Source organism: Gallinula chloropus, assembly GCF_964237585.1.
Source record: "Gallinula chloropus genome assembly, chromosome: 2".
NCBI classification, from domain to species: Eukaryota; Metazoa; Chordata; class Aves; order Gruiformes; family Rallidae; genus Gallinula; species Gallinula chloropus.
In genome coordinates this window covers 95,573,472-95,581,932 of record NC_140086.1, presented here as the reverse complement: position 1 = coordinate 95,581,932, position 8,461 = coordinate 95,573,472, and positions in this window count along the sequence as shown.

Here is an 8,461-nt window from a genome sequence, read left to right as displayed (position 1 = left end):
TTCCTAATAAAAATAATTCCAGTAGTTAGAGCTGTAATCAAGGCAGGGTTTGACAGGTTATGTGCCAGAGGTGGATTCTAGGCAAAGCCTGGCACTAACCTAAACTTACTCTGCCTGCTCTTCAAAAGCAGTGCAGGGGGTTGGTCCAGGTCTAGACAAAAGCCTGGTGGGAGCACAAGCAGAGGCAAAAGGCACTTTCCAGTTAGGGGGGTGAGGTCAGTATGTGGGTGTACTCTGTGGTTTTAATGGACTGCTGTTATCTGTTCTGAGAATGGAGCACTGGATGACCTAACATTGCAAACCACTAAAAGCTCACTGGGTTTGTGTGTGAGATCTTACAGAATCTTGCAAAACAATATAAGCCTATCTCTGCTCTGTTCTTGGGCAGCTTTCTTTGGAAGCTTTGTTTGAAACTGTTGATTGTGCTATGCTGGAAAACTTATGCTTACCATCCAAAATGGCTGCAGCATGTATTGCTCAATGTTTGCTGTTCCAGTATTCAGTCACTTGTAAGCCCTGTGAAGAATGTAGAAGAAGCAATAGTACATCTTGAACTCCCTGTGCCACGCAGTCATACTGTGGGAAGGGTCGATTCTCATTTGCCAAAGTGCCGTTTGTTATCCTAAGTGGCTTTGGGTGTTGTAATGGATGGCAGAGGAGAAAAACCCCAAAGGAATAGTTTGTGGGATTGTGTCCTTTATGCTACTTAGGAATGGGAGGAGTGATTGCAAAGCTTCATTTGGTGCTTCTCACACTTGAATGTTAGTGTATCTGTGTGTGTCATAGCATCACAGACCGGTTGGGGTTGGAAGAGACCTCAGAGATCATCTAGTTCCAATCCCCTGCCATAGGCAGGGCCATCATCCAATAGATTACGTTGCCCAAAACCCTATCCAGCCTGGCCTTGGACACTGTAAGGGAGGAGGCAGCCACAGATTATCTTGCAGCCTGTGCCAGGGCCCCACCACCTTCACAGGGAAGAATTTTGTCCTAATGTCTAATCTAAACCTGCCCTCTTCCAGCTTGAAGCCATTGCCATTTGACCTATCACTGCACTCCCTGGTGAAAAAGTCCCTCTCCCACTTTCCTGTAAGACCCCTTTAAGTATTGGTACACCCCAATTAGGTCTCCCCAGAGCCTTTTCTTTAGGTTGCACAAGTCCAACTCCTGCATCCTGTCTTTGTAGGAGAGGTGTTCCAGCCAGCCCCCTGATCATCTTCATGGCCTCCTCTGGGCTCCAGTGTACTTGGCACTCACAATGAAGTCAGACCCTGTACCTGATATTTGCTACTCAAAGCTAGTACAACTTGGCAAGGAAACTCACCCGAAATTTGGTTATTGATCTTCAGAGCTGCAGTGTAGCTGCTGTAATCCCGTCTGGTGTGTGCAATGTTGTTTTAAAAGGCTGTGGCATCAACTTTTTGCTACAAGTAGGTAAATATGAAAAACTCAACTTTGCAGACAGGGGGACTTGGGGTAAATTCAAAGGCAGGAGCCCAGTTAGTCCCTTGGACCTCCTGAGGGTAGAACAACATTCAAAAGTGGCTGTGTGGAGAGAGGGTTGCGAGCTCAGAGTGTAGGACAGACATTCTTCCTAAGATACTGCTGCGCATAAATGTCATTAATAATCAGGGCCAGGATTTATCTGTAACTACACCTGCGCTGCTGGGGCTGGGCACTGCCAGCCCTCCAGTGGCACCTGCCTGGCTTTCATCCTCCCTTAGCAGTGTCAGGATCCCTGCTACGGAACACTCAACCCACGAGGGACTGCACAGGCACACTGTTGGGCTGTGTCAGGTTAAAACTGTAACAGGTCTGTCCTCTGGCATGAAACTGCTCGTTTCAAGATGCTTACAAACATTAAAATGCTGAAGAACTGTAGAATGAAGGATTCTCCACTTTCAAGTTATTCTTATTTCTTTCCCAAGTGCCATAAAAGCACGTGCACAGCAGCATTCATGTATTTCAAGATTTATTTCCTTGCTAAATCAGCACTGTTGCATTCTTAACACACTGCCCTTGGGGGAAAGTTCTCCTCCGTCAGCCTACGCTTCAGAGCACCGCGCTGGCTTGTCAATCAACGATGGGGGAAGATGACAGCTCAGATTTCCCATATATGGTTTTAAACAACAAACTTCCTGTGGAGCGTTCACATCGTGAACTGACAAACCTTGGCCTCAGTAATGCCTGGGACAGTGTCTCTCTTGAGTTCCCTGTTTCCAGTGGGAGCATGCCATAGTGCCAGGTAGGTGCTTTAGTTGCCTTTGTAGCCATGGAGTCAGCCAGTTGGAGCCTGTTAGAACAGGAAGTAGCAACTGGGTTTAAAAGTAAGAAATCTCAGTAAAACTGTGAAGGGGAAAAACCCCACAATCAGAGCGGACTTCAAGGAGAGAGATGGTATTTTCCCCAGGAGCACCTGAGCGTGGCTTTGATGGAGGAAGACCGGGGAGGGTAGTTCCCAGGGGTTTCCAGGTGTTGGGTCTGGGGATGCAGCTGCCCCCAGGACTGGTGTCCTGGCAGGGAGCACTGCTGGCCCTCTGCAGGAAGGGCCAGGTGAGAAGTGGTCTGGGAGAGTCAGGTCTTGTCTGGGCAGGAGGTGAAGCGTACTGGGGCAGGAGAGCCGCTGCTGGGTTGGATAACTCCCTGGGGAAAGTCACACCAGAGCACACCCCAGGCAGGCCACAGCCAAACCTCCTAGTCTGCAAGGAGCTTGTCAAACATCACATGACTTCAAGGTAAAGAGCCAGCTGGAGCCCTTGGTTCAAAGCTTCTTTCAACAGTACTGGGGGGTACTGTCATGGTTTCAGGATCTAGTCTGCAAAGGCTGGTGTGAGGTAGGAAAAGGGTGCAGGAGTAACACTGAAGAAGAGCTCTCAGAGCCCCAGCTAAAGGAACCACTTGTTGGTGGGGTAGTGGGAAAACAAACTGTGACAACTCTAAAGACTCAGCGGGAATCGTGATTCCGCGCTGTGTGAGTGCGAGATGCCAGGGACCCAGGAGAGTGAATGGGCCGGTGGGCCCCTACTCAGAGATGGTTCAGAGTGACCTCCTGTTCCTCCTGGGGTGAGGGACTTAGGGTCAGGCCAGCAGCTAGCTTTCATAGCGCTCATGTGTACATTGAGTTCCTTAAAGCAGAAGGCCAAGCAAACAAACCATACCAGCTTTCCCAGAGCTCGCTGATCTCTTGCCAACCAAAATGAAGAATCCTTTTCAGCTGCCTGGAGACTGGGTAAGGGCGAGACATGAGTGGGAGGGGAAACAATCTGCCCCTGAAAGTTGTTGCCTTTCTCTGCCCTCACTCTGACCCTCTCCTGAGTGACCTGGTTTAGTCTGTCCTCTGTTTGCTGACCCTTCCTTATTCCTGAAGACTCTTCTGTTCTCTCACCAGTGATTTCTGAGATCCAGGCTCTGAAGCCAACCTTTCTTCTTCTAATCACCGTCCACATAAGCTGTTCTGGGAAAGTATCTGACTTACTTTGGCATCCAGTGAGGATCCCTCTCTCTCTATCCCTCTATGCCTTGTCAGGAGTGCAAAAGGTACTGTCTCTATCTGTGGCAGCAAGAAAAAATTCAGTATAAATTAATATAAATACCTGAAGGGTGGGTGTCTAGATAAAAGGCACAGACCCTTCTCAGTGGCGCCCAGTGACAGGATGAGGGACAACAGGCACAAAGTGGAACAAGGGAAGTTCTATCTCCATATGACAAAACACTGAGGGTGACAGAGCACTGGAACAGGCTGCCCAGAGAGGTTGTGGAGTCTCCTTCTCTGAAGACATTAAAGACCCACCTGGACGCGTTCCTGTGCAACATGTTCTAGGTGAACCTCCTCTAGCAGGGGGGGGTTGGACTAGTTGATCTCTAGATGTCCCTTCCAACCCCTACAAATCTGTGATCTTTCCTTTTGCCATTGGGGTGCCTAAACCAAAACGTTTGCCTATAGCTTCCCTTTCAGAGTCACTCAGTGTTATGATGAGATTAACTACATGTGTGTATGTGTGAAGGCATTCGCCATCTCTGTCCTTATCCAGCAGTTGGTGCCTAGCTTCTCTGCTTCTCCAAAGCAAATCAATGCAGGTAATGATAGACAGTTACATGGCAACTTCTTACATAAACAGGCTTGCCAGAGCCAGATCTTCCTTTCTGCTGCCAGAAAGCTGTTTGTCTGAGGAATCCATGCATCTGGCACCAAATTCCAATCATAGCACTACAACTGTGGGAATTACAGAGACATTGGCAGCTCATATGAAGAGACAGTATTTGTTTTCCTTGTTTAGAACTACAAATAGTCAATAGAGGACTCTCATTCAAACAGTATTGATGATTGAAGTAAACCAGGCACAGAGACGTGGCCAAAAGCTGGACTTCCACTCCAAAGCCAAGCCAACTCTTGCTTCAGAATCTGAAGTTCCAAACGGCCAATGCAGAAACCACGTGCCCAGCAGCAAACAGGCACTGAGGATACACTCACACGCCAGGTGTCCGTGTTTGACCTCAAAGCTGTTTGCCTGTGTCGTTGTTTGAACTGGAGTTTAAAATAAATGCCTTCAGCTCTTCTGTGGTTTGAACAGCTGACTTCCTCCTCCCTCTCTCTGAGCTCCACAAAGTGAAGCAATGCTGAAGCGTCCTCAGAGCCCCTGTCTGGGCAAGGCGCTTTTGAAAGGTAGCTGCAGGGTCTTTAGTATTTTTACTACTCTGAAATACCTGTAGGCATTTAGTACCCCGAAAGTGGGGCTTTGCCAACTTGTCACTAGGGCTCTCCTGCCCTGGGGAAGATGCATTTGGACCTTCCCCGGGCTGCAGAAGTTAATGACCACAGTTTTCTGCTCCCTGAGTGAACAATCCCACTGCTGCAACAGGAGAAAGAAGAGGACCAAGATTTTCTTCCTTAATCATTTAAAAGGGGAGAAATGAGAGAGACTTGCTCAGTTTCTGGTTTTAGGAATAATTGCCAGCCCTTTCTTGGAGGAGACATTTGAGATTGGTAGAAATGTTAGGTGTAGGAAAGGAAAAAGACACACATTTGTACTGCCACAAATGACACTGTTGCCCTTAAGACTGTGATCTTTGGTAGGTTCCCAAGTGTCCAAGTACTGGCCTTTTCCTCTCATCTGTCTTCTTCCTACCAGAAGGTTTTCCTTATGTGGCAGGGAGTTCTGTAGTGATGGAAAGAGGCAGGATAACAACAGCAACAGCATGGTCTAATGAATATAGAATCAGCAGCATAGCTTTAAGTCACCCTGAAAATCATTTCCTTGAGCTAGAGGGGAGCATGTAACTGCAGAAAGAGGAACCAACAAGGGTAAGGAACAAGTGACAGAAAGATAAATTCCCCAAAAGATACCAAACCATCACTGTGGTTTTAATAATGTCACCATGTCATAAGTCTATTTTCCTACTCTTGGCTATGCAAATGTGAAATTAGCAACCCCTGGCTGCCAAAACCTTCTTTATGTAATACCAGTCACAGTCACTGAGAAATGACATTTCTTTGGTGGTGCAGATACAGCCCTCACCCTAATCCTCAGCCAGGTGTTGCTTCTAAAGGCTTGAGCCCTTCAGAAGGACTGTGCACAAGGGCACATTTTTTCTTGGAGCAAAAGCAGAAGCAGACAGCTGGCCTTCCAGATGAGTAGTCCAAAACCAGAGATACCACTCTGGTTTTTCAAGGACAAATCCAAATAGGCGCCTAAGCTATTGCCAGTAATTCTGTGACTTTGCTAGTGGTGTTCTTGAATCTACAAAGGCTTTGAGAAGAAACATGGAAGAAATGTGCCTGTAGCTAACTCATCCCAGACAAGAAGGAATTTACAGCATTTCCCACATGGTGTCCAATAAATAAGAGTTGCTAATTGTTTAATCCTCCTGAACTTTAACTTCTCTCTGCTGTGACTTAGCCTGCAGCAGACTCCAGTCTAGACTAGAATTTTTGGTTCTTAGCCATCTGCTTAACTTTCTTTTTTTTTTTATTGGTGATACATGTAGTTCCTCTTAATGATCTTCTTACAAGGTATCACAGTTTGCCACAAATACAGACCCAAGTCCAAGGCCATCATTCGGGCTCCCTAGAGCAAGACTTTGGTCCTGGCTTTTATCTGTAAGGGGCACTGAAGTGAAGCCAGATAAACCTCCAGACTGGGAGTTCAAAGTTGAGACTGCCACCTGGATCAGGATCTCAGCTGCGTGGTTCAGGCATGTCTCTTGTTTTTGTTAGATACCAAGACATGTTATTTCTCCTAACACTCATTCTTTCCCTCTGGTTTGTAGGTGGAAGAATCAGGTAATTACTACCCTGGGGTACCCATCCTCTGGAAAATGCTGTGCCCTCCTACAAAAGAGAGGTCTTTCTGTTCCAACAGAAGTGGTCATGGCTGGTGGGTTATCTTTGCTTCTTGCCTTATGTTTCCTTCTCTGTAAAATGTGTGTTTCCTCCAGAGCTGCTCAGGGCTAAGGGAGGTGCATCATAAGGCTCATTTTACTGTGCAAGCCTTGACATGGGCATTAAATATGTTATCAGTTACTCTTTGAGCTTCATTTTCCTTACCCCACCAAATCATACATTGCCATCAACACTGCTATGGGCAACTGCATTCCCAGTTTCTCCAAACCTCCATTAAACTAGGTGGACTGCACAAAAGGGGCACATCTGAGGCCCTATTTCATGGTGCAGCAACACAAGAGGACCTTCATCTCAAACTGAAGGACTAATCCAGTCATGTCTTTGTCTGGACATGACCCCTGCTGGAATTTTCCTTGGGACAAACACAGTGTAAAACCAAACTGCCACAGAGAGTAGCTGGCAGAGATGAAATGTGGCAGCCTCTGCTGCTCCACCTGGACAGTCAGGTTTATGTAGCATTGCAATGGGATTAAAAAAAAAAATAAATGGCCCAGTTTTATGACAATTAAGCCTCAAATTGCTCACAGGCTCCTTGAGGGTTGATAACGTGGCTGTTGGTTGGGTAAAGCTTGAGTGAAGATCAACTCCTGGAGTACAAAGTCCTGCTTTTCGTTCTGGAGGGCTGGCAGTGGGAAACAACCACTGGGAAACTGCAGGGAAAGGTCCTGGACTCTTTTTGCCAGTGCAAGGCAAAAGCAACCGAAGGACATTTGGAAAAGTCACACAAGGGTATCAGGTCAGTGTGGGGAATGTGCCATGGGAGAAGTACTGTACCATGGTCCCAAAGCTCAAAAAAAATGGTTCACATGAAGAAGGTCACAGGGACAACAGTATCACTTCCCTTCGTAGTCTTATCAACAGACTGGTGAAAAGTCAAGGCGAGGTGACTACAGAGACTCTGCACAAGGGCCTTTATCTATGACTGCTGTGGCTGGTGCTACACTTCTGGCCTTAAAACACCATACAGCTACTCTGGCAACAATATTTGAGTGATTTCAGCAAGTGTCTTTCCTTTTAAAAGCCACTGATTTCAAAATCATAAAATCCATTTGACAGCCTTGATTGCATCCCAACTCACCAATCTAATGAGTTAAGAGCTTGAACAACAGCTTAAGCAAACCAAAGGAAATTTCAGATTCCTTACAGATGGCAACTGCCCAGAAAATGGAACGGGCACCAAGGAATAAGTGAGATGGAAAGAATCTGATCCTCCTCATTAAACTGCTCACTCCTCAACAACAGATGGTGTGTTTGCGAGTGTTTGCTGTTAAGAAAGTCAGGGCCCTGGACGAAAGGGAAAATATAAGCCACGTTTAACTACTTGCATATGTTGACTTTTGGAACAATTTCCAGTCAGATATAATGCCAGACATCTACACACTGACCCCTAGGTTTTGTTTGCCTGTGCTCTTTCATTTGTTTGTCATTATGTTTGTCCTGTGACCCAACATGACAGCAAAATGTTCAGTATTGTTTTACCATAAATAGTAAACAAGCTTGGACAACTACTTAAAAGAAACAAGAACTGCAGCTCATGGCAGATTTTGTGTAGCAGAGACATTTATTATAGGCAGGAGGGAACAATTATGATGTCTGCCTCTAACTCTATTCAAATAACTATGCCAATTTGCATCACTCAAAATTTATATTACTGTGCTACCTGTCTGGTTCAGATTGATGGAGGCTCATCTAAACCTCAACTAAAATTTTCTAAGAGTGAGGCTAAGGAAAAATATGTTGTTTTGCCATCCTAACAGTTCTTGCCAGTGCAAACCCCTTATTGTGTGCACCATCCAGATCATACGGATAATGTCTTCACATATATCTATGTATCTGTGCCTATATAAATAATATATATATGTTTCATTTAGTTGTGATTATTGTTCTTTCTACCTTGCCTTATTCAAATGGCTCTGACTTGGAGGATGTGTTGCTGCTGGGGAGGGAGGAGAAAAGTGGCTTTATGCATTCTCAGCAGTGGAGAGCTGGATTTGAAATCTGCTTTTACACAGAGTTCCCACACAGTGCCAGCCATGTGATGTAGGATGCTTTTCCCAACTG